Source organism: Aphelocoma coerulescens (assembly GCF_041296385.1).
Source record: "Aphelocoma coerulescens isolate FSJ_1873_10779 chromosome W unlocalized genomic scaffold, UR_Acoe_1.0 ChrW_unloc_scaf_1, whole genome shotgun sequence".
NCBI classification, from domain to species: Eukaryota; Metazoa; Chordata; class Aves; order Passeriformes; family Corvidae; genus Aphelocoma; species Aphelocoma coerulescens.
Window position 1 is genome coordinate 20,841,503 of NW_027184080.1, and position 25,045 is coordinate 20,866,547.

Below are 25,045 nucleotides of genomic sequence, written 5' to 3' on the forward strand. Positions count from 1 at the left end.
GGGTTGAAAACGCCTTGCTTAAGGAGGTCTCAAACAAGAAAATTTTTGGCTTGCTCGCAAAGTTAATCTGTCTCATCTCCCACCGGGAGCAGCCATTCTATGTGATGCATGTGAGGTCGCACACTGGCCTTCCAGGGCCTATAGCAGAGGGCAACCGCAGAGCGGATGCCTTGGCCATGCCTGTCCGGCATATCAACCTGCTGGACACTTTCCATCAGGCTAAGATGAGCCATGACAAGCTCCACCAGAATGTGCCCACCTTGGTCCAGATGTTCCGCCTCACCCATGACCAGGCAAGAGCCATTGTGGCGACTTGCCCCAACTGCCAAAGACACCAACTTCCATCTCTTGGCAATGGGGTAAATCCAAGGGGACTCAACAGCTGTGAGGTGTGGCAAACCGATATCACCCATTTCCCAGCCTTTGGCCGACTCAAGTACCTCCATGTGTCAGTAGACACATTTTCCGGGGCCGTGTTCGCATCAGCCCATGCTGGTGAGAAAGCAGCTGATGTGGAATGGCATCCGGTCCAGGCTTTCGCCATGCTTGGTGTCCCGCAAAAGATCAAAACAGACAATGGGCCCGCATATGTGTCAAACCGGTTATGAAGGTTTCTGCAGTCCTGGGGAATCGAACACACCACTGGCATTCCACACTTGCCGATAGGACAGGTGATAGTCGAAAGGACTCACCAATCGCTGAAAGGGCTCCTTGAATGCCGGAAGGGAGGCTTCGAGCTGAATTCTCCTGTCGTCTGACTCAGCCAAGCCCTCTTCACATTAAACTTTCTAAACTGCACCTTTGAGGAGCCCAATCCACCTGTCCTGAGGCACTTCTACAATGAGGCAAGAGCGAGACTAAAGGAGAAGGCGCCTGTGCTCGTCTGGGACCCAGAAACCAAGGAGGTACAAGGACCTTATGACCTAGTTACGTGGGGACGAGGACACGCATGTGTCAGTACACCATCCGGACTGCACTGGATCTCCAAGAAATGGGTCAAGCCCTACATACTACCAAAGGCAGTCGAGGCCAGCCCCAGCAAACATCAAGACCCTTCAGACAACAGGAGTCCCAAAGACATCACAGTGGCTGCATGGAGGAGGAAAAGACGCCCATTTGAAGACGAGGTTGCAAACAAGCAAAACACTCTCTTCTTGTGGTACCATGACCCTTACCCTATTTTTTATCCTATTTTACTGAATCACAGAATCACAGAATAACGAGGTTGGAAGAGACCTCCAAGATCATCGAGTCCAACCCATGTCCTAACACCTCAACTAGACTATGGCACCAAGTGCCATGTCCAGTCTTTTTTTAAACACATCCAGAGATGGTGACTCTACCACCTCTCTGGGTAGACCATTCCAGTACTTTATTATTCTTTCAGTGAAAAACGTTTTCCTAATGTCCAACCTGTACCTTCCTTGACGCAGCTTGAGACAGTGTCCTCTTGTTCTGTCAGTTGCTGCCTGGTGGAAGAGACCAACACCCGCCTGTCTACAACCTCCTTTCAGGAAGTTGTAGAGTGATAAGGTCACCTCTAAGTCTCCTTTTCTCCAGGCTAAACAATCCCAGTTCCCTCAATCGTTCCTCATAGGGCTTGTGTCCCAAGCCCCTCACCAACCTTGTTGCCCTCCTCTGGACACACTCAAGCATCTCAATGTCCTTCCTAAACTGAGGGGCCCAGAACTGGACACAGTACTCAAGATGTGGCCTTACCAGTGCCAAGTACAGGGGAAGAATGACCTCCCTGCTCCTGTGTCACGGGTTGGGTTTGTAACCGGGCGGAAACACCAATTTAGTGTAGTGGTTTGGCCCAAAATACTCATTACTGTTTATCTTCTGTGAGACAAGAATTAGGAGAAATGCAAAGCAGGCACAAAACTTGAAAGAATATAAAGAAGTTTATTAACAGACCTAAAAGAAGAATAGAAAAAAAAAAAATACCACCTTTAGAACTCTCCTCCTCCCCCCACCTTCCTCCCTTCTCCCACTGACAATGTAAAAAGACAACCCTTGAGATGTTCAGTCTGTTTACCACTTCCATAATAACCTTGTTCAGTCCATTTAGAAAGAGACGTCTCTTCTTGCTCGTGCTATGAAAACATTATCACAATGAGACAACCGCCCACTTCCAAATATTGTTCAGTCCATTTAGGAAGAGTCTCTCTGCTCGCATGTGGGTCCCTTCCCCCGACTTGCAGCTTTTCCCGCAACTGCTTTCGAGGGTCCACTCTTGAAGTTTTTTGGGGTACAATTTTAAGGTTGAGCCGTTCAGAAAAAAAAATAGAGGCCCTTCTCCTTTCCCATTTGGAGCAAAAGTCCTCATCTGGTCTATCTCTAAGGACTGAGGTTTTCTCCTTTCCCATTTGGAGAAAAAAGTCCTCATCTGGTTCATCTCTCCCTGTCCGAACTTCTCATGAAATTGCAGCTGCGTCAGCATCTGCCTATCTCAGCGCAGGTGCTTTTGCTCACGAGTTGAACACTCCACCCCCCATATCTTCATGAAATTACAACGGGATACTCTGATATATCATAGCTTCACAACAGAATTTCAGCTTTAAGCATCTCCTCTCTCTCTTCCCTCAGGTTTTCAGCTCTTCACAGCAATAAAAGGGTTAATCTCACCTCGGCCTTGCAGCTTTGCAGCTGGAATGTTGAATTTTTCTTATCGCAGTGGAGAGGGGGGAGAGCCAAGCCGCTCCGGCTGCCCACGGCAAGGCAGTGGGGGGGTTCCACAGATGGAACAGGTCCATCAACTCCGGGATGGCCGTGGCCCGGCCCGGCCTGGCCCAAGCAGGGCCTGGCTGGGCCTGCTGGCCCCCGCACGGGGCCTGCAGCCACCTGTCCCAGCGCCGGAAACGAGAGAGAGCTTGGGGGGGGAAGTTTGTCTATTCTTAAGTGTGTATCACAGAGGCGGTCACAACTTTAAGTGGCTTAAAGTATTGTCCATATTCAAACTGGCCAGCTGATAGGTTCTATCAGGTCCCAGAGGAAGCTGTAAGCACCCCTTAGCAAGGATATACCTTCCGGGACTATGCTTGCTAACCTATGACATTCTGCTGGCCACACAATTCCTAATACAGGCCAGGATGCCATTGGCCTTCTTGGCCACCAAGGCACACTGCTGGCTCATATTCTGTTGGCTGTCGACCAGCACCCCCAGGTCCCTTTCCGCCTGGACACTGTCCAGCTACACTGTCCCAAGCTTGTAACGTTGTTGGAGAGTTTTGTGGCCAAAATGCAGAACTCGGCACTTAGACTTATTAAACTTCATCCTGTTGGACTCTGCCCATCCATCCAATCGATCCAAGTCTCTCTGCAGAGCCCTCCTTCCTTCCAGTAGATCGACACAAGCTCCCAGCTTAGTGTCATCTGCAAATTTACTAATGAAAGACTCAATACCCTCATCCATGTCATCAATAAAAATATTGAACAGAACTGGGTCCAGTATAGATCCCTGAGGGACACCACTGGTGACTGGCCGCCAGCTGGATGCAGCACCATTCACCGTCACTCTCTGAGCCCAAACATCCAGCCAGTTCCTGACCCAGCAAAGAGTGCACCTGTCCAAGCCATGGGCTACTTGCTTTTCCAGGAGTATGCTATGGGAGACAGTGTCAAAGGCCTTGCTGAAGTCCAAATATGTAGATACAAAAATGCTGCTAGCAAGGATTTTCTTGCTATTTTCTAAGTCTGTGAGAGATTTTTCTCTCTCACAGAAGAGGTAGCAGGGAATGTAAACAACCAAGCCACCTGCAACCTTGAAAAGTCTTGTTTATGGTATAGTAGAAAAATATTTTGACAATGGATGTTTTAGGGTTTTAGCCAATCACCCCCAAGGGGAGGCTGGTCCTTTGTCAAATTAGACTATGAAGAAAAAAGTCTATAAAAGAGTTTGTAAAATAATTAAATAAATCAATCTTGCTGCACAATTCCTGCCTGCTGGATCTTCTCTCCTCCTCCTCCCTATGGCTGTGGGACACGGTGCTATACCGTAGGAACCAGGCCTGCGGTAATATTTGGTGCTGCCCGACGTGATCTGCACTCTCTGACGTGTCCTGCTGCTGCGAGCCAAGCCGAATTCCTCTAGAGGTACGCTGTTTCCCTTCCCCCCTGGGACTGGGAGGTCCCATGGGACTGAGAAACGGCCAACAGTGGCTCACAAACCGACCCTGTGGTACTGGTCTGGAAAGGTGTGTTTAGCATATTGCAAACCTCCATTCCTGAAAACTCAGTTCGGGAATTATTAGACTGGGCTACTTTAAAAGGGATTTCCATGGACAGAGATAGTGCCCTGGACTTTGCCTTATGGCAGGAACTAGGCTGTGCTGTCCAGCACGAACTCCCATTTGGGGACCCATCAGTATTAGAATTATACCAGACCTGGCGTTCCTTATTTATGCTGCTGACCGACCTCGACTGTGGCAGCAGAGCTGGCTCGCCTATTTCAGTGATGAGTGAAGGAGGAATGTCCAAGGGGGACCCCGCTGACTGGTCTTCCGGGGCAAATGATAGTGGATTCGGAAAAACCCCCCTGTCTCCACAGGCAGAGCCTGCGCTGCCTCACCCTGCACAGTCGCAGGACTCCGCAACCCCCAGGGACCCCGTGCCGGCAGAGGCAGGGGTGTCGGGACAGCGGGAGGGCGCGCAGTATGCCTTGCTGCTCAGCTCGGGGACGGCCACAGCTTATCCAGGGCCGCAAATTAGCAGTTTAGCGAATTGGACCCCCGTGGAGGCTCCTAGCCCGTTTGCGTATGCATCAACAGAGCCAAAATCGCCTGGTTGTCCCTTCTTAGCGGGCGTAGCGCCGGATGTGACTGCTCCGAGACTGCCTGGATGTTGTCCGCTGCCCTCCTTGGCGCTGGACTGTTCTGCACTGCTGCAGAACCAAGCCATTGACCTTTTAATACAGCATCTGCCTTTGCTGACAGAGTTACCGAACATATCCCGGCAGCTGGGAGAATTGCTCAGCCTGCAAAAACAGCTGCTGCAGATAACAGAGGCACCCTTCCCTGCAGGGTCCACCGGGCCCGCACTGCCAGAACCGCCCACACCGCCCGCAGGAGCCACGGCTCCAAACCAAGGAGCAGCGAGGACGGCGGCGAACCCGGAAGTAGCGCTGCCGTGGGAAAACCCGCACGCGGCCAGGGAGCAAGTGACGAGCATGGCGCCGGGCCCGGCTGCAGGGAAAGGGCCAGAGATGGCGCCGAACACTGCCACGGAGCAAGAGATGAGCGCGGCGCCGGGTGCGGCTGTAGCCCCAGAGATGGCGGCAGCAGCTCCAGTACCGGTTTGGTCGGGACTGGCAAGGATGGCATCCCGTAAAGAAGCTGCTGTTTAAACTGCAGCGCAGCCAACTGCAGTCTGTGCTGTTGGTTCTGGGTCTAGCAAACTTAGCCAAAGTGCCCCTCTTCATCCACCTCTGTACACTCCCAGCATCTCAGAGTTGCCTTTGCCTGATGACTCATCATCTAGAAGTGAGGCAGATGAGGTTCTGGCCCCGGGGCGTAAGGAGGCTGTGGGAAGGAAAAGGCTGCGCCAGTCTCGCCCCTGGACCTTTCAGGACTGCACGGTAACAGTGTGTCCGACCCACTACAATCGCTTCTTAGAGTCAGTTAAGATGCGAGCATTGGAGGAGGGTGACTGGAGGTTATTGGAAACCCTTGGAATGCCAAATAGATCTGAGGATTCTGGGGGTAACCGGGGAGCTGTTACACTCCATACGCAGGCTGTGCCAGAAGTTCAGGATGGTACTGATTCCCCAAAAGGGGAGATCCAAGCTTTCCCAGTGTATAAGGCTCTCCCAAATTCAGGCGAGCGTGATAAGCATGAGGTAATTGCTTGGAAGGTCGCCCAGGACCTGCAATCCAAGGCGGCACAACATGGGCTAGGTTCTGCTGAGGTTATGCGGATAATAAGGGTGATAAATACAGATTTGCTTTCTCCATTTGATATCAGACACTTAGGTCAAATTCTATTTCAACCTGTACAATTTACAGTTTTTGAGAAAACCTGGAGAAAGCTGGCCGGCAAGACTGCATTAGCAAATATGCAGCTCCCTGCTGCTGATCCTGGACGGACAGTGGGAATGGATGCTTTGATGGGGACTGGTCCCTTCTCTGATCCCAGCCTACAGGGTATTTTGCCCTCTAGCGTCCTGCAGCAAGCTCAACAGGCCGGCATGGCCGCCCTGTTGAAAACAATGGAGTTATCTGAGCCGAGAAAGCGATATACTGAAATAGTTCAAGGGAAATCAGAGTCATTTCTCTCCTTTGTAGACAAAGTCGCTGCTTCTCTCTAGAAGCAGGTTGAGGTTGACGGCTTAAGACAGTTGTTGTTAAGGCAGTTAGTGAGAGATAAGGCAAATGAGGAGTGCAGAAAAATCATAGATGCCTTACCAGGGGATCCTGAGGTAACAGACATGGTCGAAGCCTGTGCTAAGGCGGGATCTGGGAACCAGAAAAGGTCTGCTTTGGCTGCGTTCCTGCAGCCTGTTCACGCATCTTCTGGTCGTGAACCAAAGCAACCCAAACAGGTGAAAAAATGGAATCGGCCTAAGCCGAGACAAAAAGAGAACACACCGATCCCCCAGTGCAAGAGATGTGGCAGACCAGGGCATTGCTCGTACTACTGTAGATCCCAGACTCATGCCGATGGTCGGCATTTGTCGGGAAACTTCCGCCGGGGGGCAAGGAGGGGGAATTGCTCTCCGATGCAGTCCCTCCCCCAGAGGGTGGCACAGGTACAGGCACAGGCCTACCCAGCCACCCTAGAGACAGCACCCAGGGATCAGATGATCTTGACGTCCATACCTCAGCCACAGTCATCTTAGACTCTAGCGGTATTTATAAGGTTCCCTTGGATGCATATGGACCCCTAGCCCAGGGATCCAGTGCAATGCTGGTGGGAAAACCTGACGTTGCCCATCAAGGAATCTTAGTGCACTGAGGAGTTATTGATGCTGACTTTAAAGGTCAGATTTGCGCTATGGTCTCCACGCAAAAACCCCCTGTCACTATTCCTGAAAAGACCTGCCTTGCTAAATTAGTGCCTTTGAAGTCTTGTGTCCCCAGGATAGAACAACCAACTCAAAAACATTGCGGCAGTGGATCTACGGGACTTCCACAGGCCTTCTGGACTGCAGACATCTCTGACCAAATGCCACAAATGACATGTATCCTGATCCTGCCAAACGCCCATCCGCCCCAGACTCGGATTTGAGGTTTGATTGATATGGGTGTTGATGTAACTATCATCTCCTTCTCTGCATGGCCTCCCTCATGGCCTTTAGCCCTGGTGGGATCAGCCATCGCAGGATTAGGAGGAACCACACAGAGCTATTTAAGTGAACGGACTGTGGTGGTGAAGGATTCAGAGGGGCACCCAGCTATGATTAGGCCTTATGTTGCTACCACTTCCCTTACCCTTTGGGGACGGGATGTGTTGGCAGCTTGGGGCGTACGGATTGGGACAAATTTTTAGCAGGGGTCACTGTGCGTGGGGGCGCCCAGTATCCTACACTGCCTTTGCGGTGTCTGACTAAGACACCAATCCGAGTCAGACTCTGCTCAGTTAGTTGAATTAAGGGCTGTTATCATGGCTGTTCAATGATTCTTACAGGAACCTTTCAATTTGGTTACTGAGGCCGACTCGAAAAAGCTTTGTATACAATCAATCACCTTACAGTGCCACAAAATTCAAATAATCCTGCTATTTTGAGTCATTTTCTCTCATTGCAGTCGGCAGGCGAGAGGCAACTGCCCCAGGCAAAAGTCTGGGTACGTAATTTACTCACTAACCAGTGGGAAGGCCTGCATGAGCTTATCGTTTGGGGTCGTGGGTATGCTTGCATTTCCACAGATACTGGGGTACGATGGCTACCTTCAAAATGCGTTCGCCCTGACCTGCGGCACCAGAGGCAGAACAGGCAACCTCCAAATGATGACCAGAACGCCAACCATCCAAATGGCGACCAGAATGTAGATCATCAGCCTAATGACTCTTCTGATGATGACCAAGATGTCAACCATCAGGCAGATGGTCCTTCTACAAGCAGAGACTGGGATGGTCCTTCCACAAGCAGAGACTGAACTTTAAAATTCTTGTTATGGAGTCAGATAGCTAAAGCCTTAAGGACATATTTAGAATTAATAACTGATGTAGATTTCTATTTAGGATTAATAGTAGAGTAGTTATCTTATCAAACAAAAAGGGGGAATTGTAGATACAAAAATGCTGCTAGCAAGGATTTTCTTCCTAGCTTCTAAGTCCGTGAGAGACTTTTCTCTCTCACAGAATCGGTAGCAGAGTAGGTAAACAACCAAGCCACCTGCAACCTTGAAAAGTCTTGTTTATGGTATAGTAGAAAAATATTTTGACAATGGATGTTTTCGGATTTTAGCCAATCACCCCCAAGGGGTGGCCGGTCCTTTGTCCAATTAGACTATGAAGAAAAAAAGTCTATAAAAGAGTTTGTAAAATTACTAAATAAATCAATCTTGCTGCACAATTCCTGCCTGCTGGATCTTCTCTCCTCCTCCTCCCTATGGCTGCGGGACATGGTGATATACCCTAGGGCCCAGGCCTGTGGTAATACAAATAGACAACGTCCACAGCCTTTCCCGCATCTACCAGGCAGGTCACCTGATCATAAAAGGAGATCAGGTTGGTCAAACACGACCTCCCCTTCGTAAACCCATGCTGGCTGAGTCTGATGCCTTGGCCGTCCTGTAAGTGCTGCGTGATAGCACTCAGTATAAACTGTTCCATTACCTTACCTGATACTGAGGTCAGGCTAACTGGTCTGTAATTACCAGGATCCTCCTTCCTACCCTTTTTGTAAACAGGCATCACTTTAGCCAGCTTCCAATCATCTGGAACCTCACCAGTGAGCCATGACTCTTGGTAGATGATAGAGAGCGGTTTTGCAGGCTCATCTGCCAGCTCCCTTGTCACCCTGGGATGGATCCCATCTGGTCCTATTGATTTATGAATATCCAAGTGTCTCAGCAGTTCTCTGACTGCCTCTTCTTGGATAACAAGAGGACCATTCTGCTCTCTGACACCATCTATCAACCCCTGAGGACAGTTGTCTAGAGGACAAGCTTTCTTCTCACTAAAGACTGAGGCAAAGAAGGCATTAAGCACTTCCGCCTTCTCCTCATCTTTAGTTACTAGGTTACCTACCTCATCCAATAAGGAACAAAGGTCGGTCTTACCCTTCCTTTTACCATTAATATATTTGTAAAAACTTTTTTTATTACTTTTAACAGAAGTTGCCAATTTAAGTTTGAACTGAGCTTTGTCCTCCCTAATTTTTTTTCTACATGCCCTAGCAGCCCCCTTAAACACTTCCTGAGAAACCCAACCCACCTTCAAAAGACGATTCATCTTCTTTTTATTTCTAAGTTCCTTCAAAATCTCATTGCTCATCCAGGCTGGACGTTTGCCTCATCGACTCATCTTTCGGCACACAGGGACAGTCTGTTCCTGTGCCCTCAAGATCTCTGTTTTGAAACACACCCATCTCTCCTGAACTCCTTTGTTTTCAAGGGCTGTTTCCCAAGGAACTCTCTGAATAAGTCTCTTAAACAGGCCAAAGTCTGCCCTCTGGAAGTCCAATGTAAAGGTCTTATTGCTATTCCCCCTGATTTTACCAATTATCGAGAATTTTATAATTTCATGATCACTGTGCCCCAAGTGGCCTCCAACCTCCACATCACCCACCAGTCCATCTCTATTTGTGAACAACAGGTCTAACATAGTCCCTTCCCTGGTGGGTTAGCCCACCAGTTGCGACAAAAAGATCCTCCACACACTCTAAAAACTTTCTAGACTGCCTTTTTTCTGCTGTATGAAGTTCCCAGCATATGTCTGGTAGGTTGAAGTTGCCTACAAGAACAAGGGCTGATGATCCTGAAACATTCTCCAGTTGCTTATAGAATAAGTTGTCCACTTCTTCATCCTGGTTGGGTGGATGATAACAGATCCCCAGTAGGATGTCAGCCTTGTTGGCCTTCCCCTTAATTCTTACCCATAAACATTCAACTTCATCGTCATTAGTTTCAATATCTATGACATCCAAAACCTCCCTAATATAAAGGGCCACCTCTCCACCTCTTCTCACTTTTCTGTCACTTCTGAAGAGCTTGTAGCCATCCAGTGCAGTGCTCCACCTATTTGACTCATCCCACCATGTTTCTGTTATGGCAATTACATCATAGCTTTGTTGTAATACCATAGTCTCCATCTCCTCTTGTTTGTTACCCATACTGCATGCATTAGTATACATGCACCTCAGCTGGGCTACTGATTTCACCCCTAACTCAGGCTTGCCACCCTTAGGCCTGCTTCCAGATAGCCCTGCTTCATCCCCTTCCCCCTTCAAACCTAGTTTAAAGCCCTCTCAACGAGTTCTGCCAGCTCATGAGCTAAAATTCTTCTACCCTTAACAGAGAGATGCAGCGCATCCAGTTCCAGCAGGCCAGGTGCCATAAGGGTTGCCTCATGGTCAAAGAACCCAAATTTCTGCCGGTGACACCAACCCTTGAGCCACTTGTTGATAATGTGGGCTCTCCTATTCCTTTCACTGTATTTTTCTGCCACCAAAGGGACTGAGGAAAAAACTACTTGTGCTCCTGCCCTATCAATCACCTGACCCAGTGCCCTAAAGTCCCTTTTAATTGCTCTGACACTCCTCTTTTCAATCTCATCACTGCCAGCCTGGAATATCAGCAATGGGTAATAGTCAGAGGGCTGAATCAGCCCAGGAAGTCTCTCAGTGATATCCCGTACTCAGCCCCCAGGGAGGCAGCAGACCTCCCTGTGGGTTGGGTCTGGTCAGCATATGGGACCCTCTGTTCCCCTCAGAAGCGAGTCCCCTACTATGACTACTCTTCTTTTCTTTTTAACGTTAGAGGTGGTAATCCGTCCTGCAGATAAAACATAATTGGGAGGCTCACTGGGTAGATCATTTTCTTCTAAATCATCTGGCTCATCCTCTAAATCCAGGGTCTCATACCTATTCTGAAGTGGTACTTGGGTTGGTGATCGGGGTCAGAAAGAATTTCTATTATTACCTCCCTGAACAGGGACACATTTCCACTTCCCTTCATCGACCAGGTCCCTTCCTATTACCTGGCAATAGGAGGCATGGGAGTCTTCTGACTCCTGGTGGGCCTCCCTCAAGGATGTAAGGGTGGAGCTCCACCAATCTATTTCCCTTTCACTATCCCTAATACTCCTTAGCCTTTCAACTTCTCCCCTAAGCTCAGCCACTAGGGAAAGGAGGTTATTTAGTTGTTTATATCTCAGGCAAGCTTCTTCTGCCATGGCCCCAGGAACTACTGATAGGCTCAAACACTATGCACAGGAAGGGGTCTGTACAGACACATCCTTTTTGGAGGGCTCGATTTGGTTATGCACACTTGTATTAACCACAGTTTTTCATCTCATGGAAACCATTTTTAATAAAGACAACAATATGACCTTACTCACCAAAAACCTCCAACTCTGCCTGCTTGCCCCGCCTGCGCCAACTGCTGCGCAAACTGCCATGCCATGCCCCTGTTTGCCCGCTCCGGGTCGCCGCGCTCCCTTAGAGGCCTCTTATAAGCTGTACTCTCACTCACCGGCAGAGGAAGTCCCATGTAGTGGTTTGGTCCAAAATACTCATTACTTACTTATTTACCTTCTATGAGATAAGAATTAGGAGAAAGCAAAGCAGGCACAAAACTTTAAAGACTATAAAGAAGTTTAATAACAGACCGAAAAGAAGGAAAAAAAATTATACCACACCTTCAGAACACTTCTCCTCCCCCCACCTTTCTCACTTCTCCCACTGACAATGTAAAAAGACAAGCCTTGAGATTTTCAGTCAGTTTACCACTTCTATAATAACCTTGTTCAGTTCACTTAGGGAGAGGAGTCTCTCTTGCTCATGCTATGGAGACATCTCCACAAGAAGTTCTCTCATGGCTTCAGTATCACAGCGAGACAGCTGCCCATGCTGGTTCTCTGCTCACATGTGAGAGTCCCTTCCCCCGACTTACAGCTTTTCCCACAACTGCTTTCGAGGGTCCAATTTTGAGCTACTGGGGTACCGTTTTAAGGTTGAGCTGTTCAAAAACAAAGATTCTCTTCACCCATCTCTGGGAGCATTTCATCTCTAAGAATAGAGGCCCTCCCCCTTCCCTGGGAGCAAAAGGGTCCTCATCACCTTCATCTCTAGAACTATCTCTGGGAGCATCTCTAGGAAGAGAGGTCTTCTACTCTCGATTTGGAGCAAGAGTCCTCATCACTTCCATCTCTCCCTGTTCAAACCTCATCAAATTACAGCTGCTTCAGCATTTGCTTATTTCAGCACAGGTACTTTTGCTCACAAGTACAGTTGTAATGCTCCAACCCCCCATGCTTTCATGAAATTACAACGGGTACTCTGATATATGTAGTGTCTTGGTCCAAAATACTCATTACTGTTTATCTTCTGTGAGATAAGAATTAGGAGAAATGCAAAGCAGGCACCAACTTGAAAGAATATAAAGAAGTTTATTAACAGACCTAAAAGAGGGAAAAAAAATTATACCACCTTCAGAACTCTCCTCCTCCTCCCCCCACCTTCCTCCCTTCTCCCACTGACAATGTAAAAAGACAACCCTTAAGATGTTCAGTCTGCTTACCATTTCCATAATAACCTTGTTCAGTCCATTTAGAAAGAGAAGTCTCTTCTTGCTCGTGCTATGAAAACATTATCACAATGAGACAGCCACCCACTTCCAAATAATTTTGTTCAGTCCATTTAGGAAGAGGAGTCTCTCTGCTCGCATGCGAGTCCCTTCCCCCACACTTGCAGCTTTTCCCACAACTGCTTTTGAGGGTCCACTCTTGAAGTTTTTTGGGGTACAATTTTAAGGTTTAACCATTCAGAAACAAAAGTTTTCTTCACCCATCTCTGGGAGCATTTCATCTCTAAGAACAGAGGCCCTTCTCCTTCCCTGGGAGCATCTTCATCTTTAGGACTATCTCTGGGAGCATCTCTAGGAACTGAGATTTTCTCCTTTCCCATTTGGAGCAAAAGTTCTCATCGCTTCCATCTCTCCCTGTTCAAACTTCTTATGAAATTACAGCTGCTTCAGCATTTGCCTATCTCAGCGCAGGTGCTTTTGCTCACAAGTACAAGTTGAACGCTCCACCCCCCATGCCTTCATGAAATTACAACTGGTACTCTGATATATCATAGCTTCACAACAGAATTTCAGCTTTAAGCATCTCCTCTTTCTCTTCCCTCAGGTTTTCAGCTCTTCACAGCAATAAAAGGGTTAATATCACCTCAGCCTTGAAGCTGGAATATTGCTTATCGCAGTGGAGAGGGGGGAGAGACAATCCTCTACAGCTGCCCACAGCAAGGCAGTGGGGGGGTTCCACAGATGGAAAAGGCCCGTCAGCTCCAGGATGGCCGTGGCCCAGCCCGGCCTGGCCTGGCCTGGCCCGAGCAAGGCCTGGGCCGGGCCCACAGGACCCCGCACGGGGCCTGCAGCCACCTGTCCCAGCACCAGAAACGAGAGAGAGCTTGGGGGGTGGGAGTTTGTCTATTCTTAAGTGTGTATCACAGAGGCGGTCACAATTTTAAGTGGTTTAAAGAATTGTCCATATTTGAACTGGCCATCTGATAGGTTCTGTCAGGTCATAGAGAAAGCTGTAGGAAGAACATCACTTCCAAAACTTAGCTTGCTAACCTATAACCTATCATAGTCTATCACCACCATAGCTTTACAACAGAATTTCAGCTTCTAAGCATCTCCTCTTTCTCCTCCCTCAGGGTTTCAGCTCTTCTTTCTTTATTTAATGTCTGCAGGCTTCATCTGTTCTGGAGGAAACTTACAGCACTAAAAGGGTTAATCTCACCCGGGCCCTGCAGCTGGAATTCGCTTATCGCTGTTGGTCACATGATCTTTGCTGGACAGCAGGCAGCTTCAGCTGAATTTTTGGCCGCACTGCGGGGAGGGCCATGGATGGAACAGGGCTGCATGGCTCCATGATGGCTGTGGTCCGGCCCGGCCTGGGCTGAGCAGGGCCCGGCCCAGGCCTGCTGGGCCTCACGGGCCCAGGCCAGTTACCACTCCTCAGGCCAGAAGCAAGAGAGAGAGAGCTTCCCCGGGGTTTGTCCATTCTTAAATGTGGACCACAGAGGCGGTCAAAATTTTTAAGTGGCTTAAAAAATTGTCAATATTCAAACTAGCCAGTTGATAGGTTCTGTCAGGTCATAGAGGAAGCTGTAAGCACCTCTTTGCAAGAAAATCACTTCCGGAGCTATGCTAACCCATGACACCCCACCATTGCCTGTGTGACTCACAAAGTGATTTTAGTTGATTTTCCTTCCAAAAAGGGGGGATCAGAATGGGATTTGTTGAGTTTATTTTGAGTTATACTGAGTTTCATAATTTTCCTTTGTCATGCACTTTAGTAGCATTATGTTTCTGTTTCCCTAGAGAAGCTTACCCCAAACACCCAATACCCAATATGTCCAGTAACCTTCTGCTCCTGGCCCTGGTGGTCTCCTGGATGCCAATACCAGCATCGGCATGGATCGCCCCGAGATATACCGCCAAATGGACAGTCGATCCGTGCCTCCCTCCAGGAGATCAAAGAAGAGCTGAGAAGAATCCAGCAGGAGTCAGAATACTGGACTCTTGCAGCAGAGATTTCTGCAACATGTATAGACAGGGAGACCCGTGGAAAGAAATAGGGAGTGATTCTTGATAGATGTTTCAGAGATCTTTATTCTCCAGCCACATGGCCGGGGGACTGCTGAAGAACTGAGCAATCACGGGACAACCAGGGTCCTCCCCGGGCAGGAGAAAACAAAACAACCAATGGGGAACAGGATTGACCAGGGAGTAGGGAAGCCCCATAGGCCATGCCTCTACTCCAGGGTCCCCTCCCCCCAGACCCCACGCCAGGGGGGAGGAACCCCAAAACTGGACAAAAGACCTATTTTTGAACTTTGGGTTATCGGGGTGGGGGTCTTTTATTGTTAAATCCATTATTTGGTTTACATTAATTTTCTTCCTCATCATTTTTGTTTTAAGCTGCTTCAAAAACTTTCTTGTTGCTGCTACCACCCAGTCTCTTTTAAAAATAAAAAAAGGGGGAGATGTGGCAGTAAAAGTGTCTCCAGCCCCTCTGTCTCCTGAGGAGAACTCAGACAACCAGCTGTGGTGGTCAGCAACCCAAGTTTAGCATGTAACTTTACAGTCATGGTGAGAACCCATGAGTCCCTTGTTCTGCCTTTTGCATGTTTTCTCTCAATTGGTTAATGTTTTCCCCTCCCTGTTTTTTGTATGAAGTTATGTATATTCATTTCCCTTTTTTAATATGTATCAGTTCTAGAAAGTTCTTTGTTCCTCGACGCTCTGTTGGATCCTTCCCTAAGTCCCTCCTATGTGTTCTTCCCATTGGTTCCCTTGCTGTCAACCCTGCCTACTTGCCCCTATCCCATTGGCTGTGATCCCTTTCCCCGCCTATTCTGTACCCAGTATAAGATCCCTGGACCCTCCTACCAATTGGCCTCTTCGTCCCTGTCATTTCACCAGAATAAACCTGCCTGGAAGACATATGGAGAGTCCCCTCTCTTTCTTCTTTGCCTTCGCCTGCGTGCCTGCTTAACAGCGACAGGAAGGTACAGCCCCTTTTGGGTGATGAGCTCTACCTCTTTTTATTGTATGTTGGGCACTGAGTGCCGCCTTTGAGAGGGGTTTCAGCATTGACCTCCAGGCTTCTTTGTGTCAGCACACGAGGGGTAAACCCCCTTCTGCCAGCTCCCAGTGGCTGAAAAATCCCTCAGTTTACCCCAAAGTATGATCAGAAAGACCACAAGTTAATTGAGTCCCATTAAGCTGAAATCAAAGAAAGTGAATGGGCTGTTACACCAGTGGGACAGATTGCTCAGCAAGAACATGTAAGCACCCATAGGAGAGAGAGAACCTTTTGAAACATCTGAAGAAGGTAGTAATAGAAAGGGAAATTATCAGAATTGTACAATCTATAAAAAGCAAATGTGAAATCTGCTGTAGAAACAACCTTGACACAAACAAAAGAGTTGCGTTAGGAATAACAAAGGCAGGGGATCTTCCTGGAGATTATTGGCAAATAGATTTTGCTGAGTTACCACGCAAAGAAGGATACAGGTAGGTATTGGTGTTGGATGACACCTTTAGTGGATGGTCTGAAATTTACCCCTGTTGCACTAACACAGCAAAAGAAGTGGTGAAAGTTTTGCTCAATCGTATAATTCCAAGGTTTGGGGTTCCTTTGGGGTTGTTGTCAGATAGGGGGCCACACTTTGTTGCAACAGTAGTAGGGGAAGTTGGTCAAGTTCTGGGAATTGTTTGGGATCTGCAAACTCCCTACAGACCCCAGGTGAATGGTAAAGCTGAATGGCATCCTCAGAACACAGATTAGTAAAATTTGTCAAGAAACATCCGTGACATGGGTTCAGGCCTTGCCTATAGCCTTACTGAGAATCCACATACAACCAAGGCAGAGAGACAATATAAGTCCTTATGAAATATTGCATGGCAGGCCATATCATGTTCCACGTGTCCCAGGTGAAATCCATATGGGAGAGAAAATTGACTTACAGAAGTATTTAATTGCTTTAAGTTACACTTTGCAGAAGCTCCAGAGATTTGTCGTGTTATCCAGACTGATAGGACTGGACACAGCTGCTAATCCATTCCAGCCTGGAGACTGAGTCTATGTTAAATGGTAGGACAGTGATCCCTTGCAAGCTGAATAGAGAGGACCATTCCAAGTCCTGCTGACTACCCTCACTGTGGTCAAAGTCGCTGGCAAGGGACCATGGATTCATTACTCCAGAGTAAAAAATGCTTCTGCTCCTGAAACCATCAGAAAAACAGACACTGGTACAAATCAGGATGACGTGGTTTGTTGGGAAATAGAATTATTGGGATCAATAAAAGAACTGTAGCAAGAGCCTGCAAGCAGAGGCCTGTGTGTGAGAAACTACCCTCCATGGGAAAGTCCCTGTGTGAAAAATAACAAGCAGGGCTGGGAACAAAGAGGGAGTTTTGAAACGGTGCAGCTGTACTATCCGGGAGTGAATGAGGGAGATGGACACTGAATTCTTTTAATCATAACAAGACTATGGAAGCTTGCCAATGTAAGTCCAATTATGTAAAAGTAGAAATGTGTTTTGATAAGCTTTAAGCCACTTAGGAGTTAACAAGCTGGTATACTATATAAGTGCCTTTGGACTGCTAATAAACGGAGTTTGCTCTTATCAATGATAATGGTTGGACTGCTTCTCTCTCCCCCCGCCGGGGGCCCGGGCTTCTCGTCTTGTTAAGCTTCTAACAGTGGTTTAAATTGTTATTTTTGTGCCTGTTATCTGCATAGTTGGTAACCATTACTCAGGTTTGGTCCCAAAATTTGCATGTGGCTTTAGTCCAAAATGTATCCAAAACTCTTCATAAGAACAACTTGTCAGGGTGGTATTGGATATGTGAAAATGAGGCTTGGAAAATTCTGCCCCTAGATAAAGACAGGGCCTGTGCCCTTGGGGCTGTAATTCCAAACATAACAATATTTGATCATATTGAGGATCCAAATGGATGAATGGGGACAAAAAGATCCATTGATGCCCTCATTGAGTGTCCCGCTCTTTTCCATAGTGTAATCAGAGCTCTCATTCCCTCTTTGGGAGTAATTGAACTGGAAAGAACAGTTGTAAACAACCATTATTGAACATATTGAAAAGCAAACTTCAGCTGCAATGTCAGCCTTACAAGAAGAAGTTCATGATTTGTCTGGTATAGTTTTGCAGAAGAGAATGCCTCTCAACTTCCTACTAGCCACACAGTCACTAAGACTAGTTGTTGTTCTTATGTAGAGCCAGAGTGAAAGAATTAATAAGGATTTGGTTGAAATTTGGAAGCAAACTCAAATTTTACATCAGGTAGCTCTCAGAAAGGGCTCACTGAATGTGGGAAATGAGACAACTCTTAGTTAAAAATTAAAACAATTTATTAAAAACGGAAAAGTGAAAAAAATTAAAAATTTGGGATCCTATAGCTCGGTAGATGGTATGCCCAAGGAGTGCAGGGATTAGAGATCTTCAGGCTTAGACAGCACTGGACCTCAGGTAGAGAAAAAAAAAAGGGCTTGCAGTGCTAGGCTGGTCAAAAAAAAAATATTTCTAAAGGCTCCTTAAAAGGAGTAGGTTTTTCCAGCACTGAACACCTCAGCAGGCTGGAGTGAAAGGGGGCGTGTCTTTCTCGTGCTCCCTGTTTTATAGCCTTTGCTCCGCCCACAGTCCGCCCACCGTCCACCCCTTCGGTTTAAGGTGATTGGTGTTTTCCCTTTGACAGATTATCTCTGTCAACCAATGGCTCATCCTTGTCAGAGGGGTGGTATTAGTTGAGATAAGGGTCATTGAAATTCAGGTTGCCATGGAGCTTACAGGGTAATGGCTGTGGGGGCTGGGCTATTTGTTGGAACTGGGGTTTTGAAATTTGCCTTGGAACCAAAGTACAAATAAAAACATAAAAAAATACATCCAACACATCTTAAAACACTTGTAAAAGTATACAGTAAACACAGGAAGGCTAACTCTTATGGTGTACAAGTGATTAATGTTTGAAAAGGGATTTTAACTGGGGAACTTTTAACTGGGGATTTTTTTTTTTTTTTTACTGGGAAGGGTGCAAACAAACTGCTTTGAACAAGTGAAAACCATAATCATAAAACTTGATTTGTGTACCTGGGCTGATGGGTTAATTTTAACATTCAATTTAAAAATATTTAACTCAAAATTAATTGAAGCACTTAATATGCAAAGACCAAGCACAAATAGGGATTTCATGTATGACACTGAACTTTGAATAAATCTTCCATACACTCACTTCATGGTTACTCAACTGGGCCTGGATAAAGGAACTGTTCATACTATTTATATCTGTAGTTAGTTTTTGCATAATAGCTGGCTGGATTGAGTCAAGGTTCTAAAAGGTTAAAATTTTAGCTAAGAGTTAGAAGAAATTTGTATAGATTAGGATACAAAGTAGAAAAACAAAAGATAAATTAATGATTAGTAGATGCCTAAGCTAGAGCTAAGTGATGTATTATTTGCCATTATATTTTGTTTTAAGTTTTGTTTATAGAAGGAAACAGAATAAATGAACTGTCATCAGAACAAATTGAAACTAATAGAACCAAGAACAGCACCTGGGTTTCATAATAATTAATCAAAATTAGGAGATCTTGGGCTGCGCCAAGAGGTCATGAAGGCCTGCCAACAGTAAGAAGGTAAAAAGGTCACTGTGAGGAAGATATTCCTGACTTCATCTTTCAGGACCACTGACCCAATTCAAGACCACTGACCCAATTCAAGAGAGAAACTGCACATGCATGTGTTCCAGTTTGGCCAAATTTAGAAATATATCCTCTGAGAGAAGGCACAACTACCCCTTCCCCCCCCCCAGGTTCGGGAAAAAATAAATTTTCCTCGAAGGAAAGTGAAGAAGATAAAACTATTTATTTACCAAACACACGGGAAAAGGAAAATAAGGCTAAATAATAAAATGTTTCACTGTGGAGAAAAAAAACCTGGGAAAGTGTTAAGAGTCCTCCCTTTGGTCTCCTCGGCACTGGGGCTTGGGCCAGGGCCAGGCCCTCTGTGCCCGGTGGAAAGTCCTCCTGATGTGCTCTGAGGTTGAAAAAAACAGTCCAGTAGAAAAGGGAGAAAATCCGGAACTCCAGAGAAGGAAAAACAAAGTCCAACTCTCAGTCTCTCTCCGGAGAACAAGAAACTGAAACAACTGGCCAAAAGCTGACTGGAAAGCAGCAAGCCGGGTGCTTCCTCGCTCTCCTCCCGCAGCTGAAAAAAAAACCTGCTATCTCTGTGTGACCTTGAACAAGCTGCAAACTGCTTTGAGAAAGTTTTGCTCAGTTTTTTCCTTCCCCCTCTCAGGCTCAGTTTAGAGGCACAGAAAGGCACAAAAATTAATTTTGGGCATAGGCAGCGATATGGGATACACATCATAACGTCACCCCAAGACAGCATGAAAGACTAATGATCTCATTTTAATACAAAACGGAGGATGGGAGGTGCTGGGGTCATACATATGTAGAAGATGTAAAACTTTGAGTAATAAATAGGGAACAAAGAACCTTGTGCTTTGCTGGCATGTCTTTGGGAGGCTACTCCCATGCCGCCTGCTGGTGCCTGAATAAACATACCACTTTCTAACTTTAATTAGTTAGAGGGTCTTTTGTCCATGGATATCGAGATTTAACGAATCAGTATGATTGTACTAGTTTGAAAACAAACCAGTGGGAGGCACCAAGTCAGAATAACAATTTAATAGGGAAATTTTAAAAAAAAGCAGAAAACACTGGTTCAAACTGACAGTCAGGATACAACCTGACACCCTGTTAGTCAGGGTGGTGGTAGCAGTCTGATAAGATGGTGGCTGCAGTCCTCCTGAAGTGGTGGATGTGGTTCTGTTGAAGCAGTGATCCTGTAGAAAGGGGCTGCTCTTCCTCAGAAGGTCCAGTGGTGGCTATGTAGCTCCTGTCCTCTGGAAATTCAGTGGAAAGGGTGTCTGTGGTGTTCAGCATCTCAGATTATATCCAGGATGGAATGCTTGGCTCCTCCTTCTGGGTGGAGCATCTCACAATGGGATGATGAGTCATGAGGAAAGGTGTTGATGGGCTCATTAACAGAAGATAGTCCAGAGGAAGAAGACAAGGAAAAACTGCCCCACCTGGTTTCAACAACTCATGAGGATGGTAATAGAATACACTGCAACCCAGGACATTATCCACCCCTTATTCTATTACCATCTACATCATCCCAAATTAATACCTTCCTTAAACTCTACACACACATACATATATATATATATATATATATATATATATATACAATGAAACCCTACACACAGTTCTCACTTAAGATTAGGTCTCCTTGTGGTACACAACGGGTTTCCCCATTTTTTGCATTACCCACCAAGTGCAACCAGGTCCTTGAGCAAAGACAATCCCACGGACGGGTTTGCCTTTGCCTGAGGTGGGATTAATCCAAACAGTCTTTCCTAAAATACCTCTCAGGTGTACCACAGGGACTCTATCTCCATCCACTGTGTGCAAGGATTCAGACTCGGCGGGACCAGCTCGATTGATGAACCCTCGGGTATTGACCATCCAGGTGGCCTTTGCTAAGTTCGCTTCCCAATTTTTGAAGGTCCCCCCACCAAGTGCCTTCAGGGTGGTTTTAAGTAGTCCATTGCAGCGTTCAACTTTTCCGGCAGCTGGTGCACGATAAGGGATATGATATATCCATTCGATACCGTGTTCTCTGGCCCAGGTGTTGATGAGGCTGTTCTTAAAATGAGTCCCGTTGTCTGACTCGATCCTCTCAGGTGTGCCATGTCTCCACAGGACTTGCCTCCTTCTCAGCCGGCGGGAGCTAAAACTCCGGAACAGAAGGCATTTGTAACAGATCACAAGCTGCCCGAAATGCTAAACACAATTGCCAGCGCAGCAGATACGGCAAAAGCGAAGCAGATAACAGAGGGGGTGCAGGGAAGCGCGGGTTTGTCCCTGGTCGATTCACGAACCGACCCGGGGCTGGAGCAGTTAAAACAACGGGAGCCGCCCCAAACAAGCGAGAGAAAAGCAGAATGTGATACTTTGCCAGTTGCTGCGGCGCGTGGTCCCCCTCAGTTGCCTGCTTTTATGCAAAATTCTGCAGAGTCCAGCCCTGGAGACTTGCTCCGAAACTTTCTAATACAGTTACAAAGCTGCGCACCGGACATATGCTTCCTTCCGCCGTACAGCAAAATGGCGGCGACCTAGCTCACTTCCGTAAACAATGCCTACTTATTTCCGCCTGCGCCATGTTGTGATCAACAAGTTGCTCGTCCTCCAGCTACAGTGCCACCTGTGGCCGCTTCTATTATTGCACCCTTAAATATATATAATAAACAGAGACAACTGAATTTCTGCACAAGGGAAGAAAGCATGAATGCAGCTTTGAAGTAAGAAGGAAAAACATCTTTACAAGGCACGAATGTACAAAATGCAAACAATCTACAGAATGCAAATAGAGAATCAGCTGCATTTTCTCCTGATTTAGGAGTATTTTCAAACAATAATCCAAATAATTCTTCAGAAGATATGCCTAGCTTTACCAACTGGGCAGACAAGCCCGAGAAGATACAACAACATCAAGCCCCAGAAGATACAACTTAGAACCTGTGTCAGTATCTACAGCAGCTCTTGGGAGAAATCAATTGAATCAGGGCAATTTTAGAGATCACCAATGATGAACTTGCTCCAGTTTTTGACTTGCTAAGAGGAGACTGTGACATCACGTCTCCCAGAACTCTTACTCCTGAGGCTCAAAAGGCTCTTGACAGAGTGGCAAACAAATATCACCAAATACTCTTTTTTTGGAAAATATAAAAATATCCATCTGCCAGTGGATACATTTTCCAATGAGGTTTTTGCCTCCTTGCACACAGGAGAAACAACGAAACATGCTGTCTTGGGGTGACTTTATGATGTGTATCCCATATAGCTACCCTATGCCCAGAAATTAATTTTTGTGCCTTTCTATGCCTTTAAACTGAGCCTGAGAGGGGGGAGGAAAAACGGAGCAAAACTTTTTCAAAGCAGTTTGTTTTCATGTTCCAAGGTCACACAGGGATAGAGACTTTATTTTTTTTTGAGCTGCGGCAGGAGAGCGAGAGGGAAGGGAAGCACCCGGCTTGCTTTTCTTTCCAGACAGCTTTTGGCAGTTTTTTTTTCTCAGCTCCTTTTCCTCTGGAGAGTTGAACTTTTGTTTTCCTGGGACTTTGTTTTTTTTTTTCCTTTTCTCTCTGCTGGACTGTTTCAACATCAGAATACATTGGGAGGACTTTCCACCGAGGCCTTAGCCCTGGAGGTGGGCCCACCACCCCGTCCCAGCTCCAAGGAGGGAGAGAGAGATCTACAGAAGGACTCTGAATTGTCCCCCAGGTTTCTCTCAGCAAAGCGAGAGGTTTTATTATTTAGCATTATTATCCTTTTCCTGTGTGTTTGTTAAATAAATAGTTTTTATCTCTTTCACTTTCCTTCGAGGAAAATTTATTTTTTCCCGAACCTGGTGGGGGAGGGGTGGTTGTAGCCTGCCTTCTCTCAGACGATGTATTTCTAAATTTTGCCAAACCGGAACACATGCACATCAGCATTTTCTTCAAGCCTTTGCATCATTTGGTGTGCCTCAAGAAATAAAAACAATGATCCAGCTTACATAGCAAAAGAGCTACATAAATTCTTAATTAATTGGGGTGTACGTCACTCCTTCGGTATTCCTCATTCTCCTACAGGACAAGCAATCATTGAAAGAACACAACACACTTTAAAATCCCTTTTGGATAAACAACAAAGGGGGGAGGCAGAACTTGAATAAAGCGCTATATGTTTTAAAATTTTTAAACAGCTCTTTTGCAAAACCAAATTAGCTAATAATCAGGCATTTTTCCAACACCACACATGCAAAATTAAAGAAAAATCCTTTAGTTCTAATTAGAAATCCAGAGACAGGACAAATTGAAGGTCCATTTCCTCTAATAACTTGGGGCAAAGGGTTTGCCTGTGTTTCTACAGGTACAAGACCCAGGTGGCTTCCTGCGAAGAATGTGAAGCCATACGACACACAGAAACACATTGACAACCCCACAAGTCAAGAAGAAGGTACACAGATGTGAACTATGCAGAGACTACAACTCATTCCTGTAATCTCTTGTTTTTACTGTTAAAACTGTGAACTTTGGGTTTTATGTCACTTTAAAGAGTATGAAAAAAGAAAATATTGTAAAGCTCTTTTGGCAAATAATCCTCACTTTCTTATTTTAAAGAAGGCACGAAGTGCCTTTGTGCCTCATCATTAGGTGATGTTCAAATAAGATTGAAAAATATAAAAGAATATTCTTAGAAATTCGTTTAAAAAATTGAAATTTAAGAAAATAATCTTTTGCCAAAGGATAGCTTTAAAGAAACATGAAGTTTAATCAGATGTTAAGTTTGTTTTTTGCTTCGTTTGTTTTGTCTGCTTTTAGTGGTTTAGCTTTGCCAGTTAGTCAACCTAAAACCAATGTTTGGGTGACCTTAGCCAATGCCTTAAGCTTGGATACCATTTGTTTGTGTCATTCAAGTCCAAAAAAGCCATTTTCGATCTGCTTAGTCGATTTACCAGTAGACAATTGGCCAATACCAAAAAATGTCTCTTCAGATCTTTCACGATTCCTCACGAATCCCACAGAGGAATGGGGTGTCTGGACTAAATTTCTCCCTGAGACACCTTATGAGCCTCAAGAATTGGAAATCCTTGGCTCAGTAAAAATGGATTTTTGCATAATATTTAATTCTCCTGAGTCAAAACAGAATAAAAACAAAATCACAGATGTCACTCCAAATCATGCATTGTATGAAAATGTGACATCTTGGTACAATTTCGCCTCAGTCTCATAATCTGAAGGTCGTGAGTTCGATCCTCACACATTCTCCTTTTTCTTTGAATGTGTTGCATGAATCTTTCTGACCACTTTGAGTCAGTGTTCCAGTTTGGCCAAATTTAGAAATATATCCTCTGAGAGAAGGCACAACCACCCCTTCCCCCCCCAGGTTCGGGAAAAAATAAATTTTCCTCGAAGGAAAGTGAAGGAGATAAAACTATTTATTTACCAAACACACGGGAAAAGGAAAATAAGGCTAAATAATAAAATGTTTCACTGTGGAGGAAAAAACCTGGGGAAGTGTTAAGAGTCCTCCCTTTGGTCTCCTCGGCGCTGGGGCTTGGGCCAGGGCCAGGCCCTCTGTGCCCGGTGGAAAGTCCTCCTGATGTGCTCTGAGGTTGAAAAGCAGTCCAGTAGAAAAGGGAGAAAATCCGGAATTCCAGAGAAGGAAAAACAAAGTCCAAACTCTCAGTCTCTCTCTCCAGAGAACAAGAAGCTGAAAAAAAACTGGCCAAAAGCTGACT

General features: G+C 46.1%; 1 long non-coding RNA gene across 1 annotated transcript; it reads right to left on the bottom strand.

The window, feature by feature from the left end:
* Nucleotides 1-19,536: 19,536 nt before the first annotated feature.
* Nucleotides 19,537-21,859, bottom strand: LOC138102706 (uncharacterized). Its single transcript, XR_011147483.1, has 2 exons — nt 21,714-21,859; nt 19,537-21,496 (listed from the first exon to the last, which is right to left on the bottom strand). It is a non-coding gene; the product is annotated as an uncharacterized lncRNA (long non-coding RNA).
* Nucleotides 21,860-25,045: the final 3,186 nt, after the last annotated feature.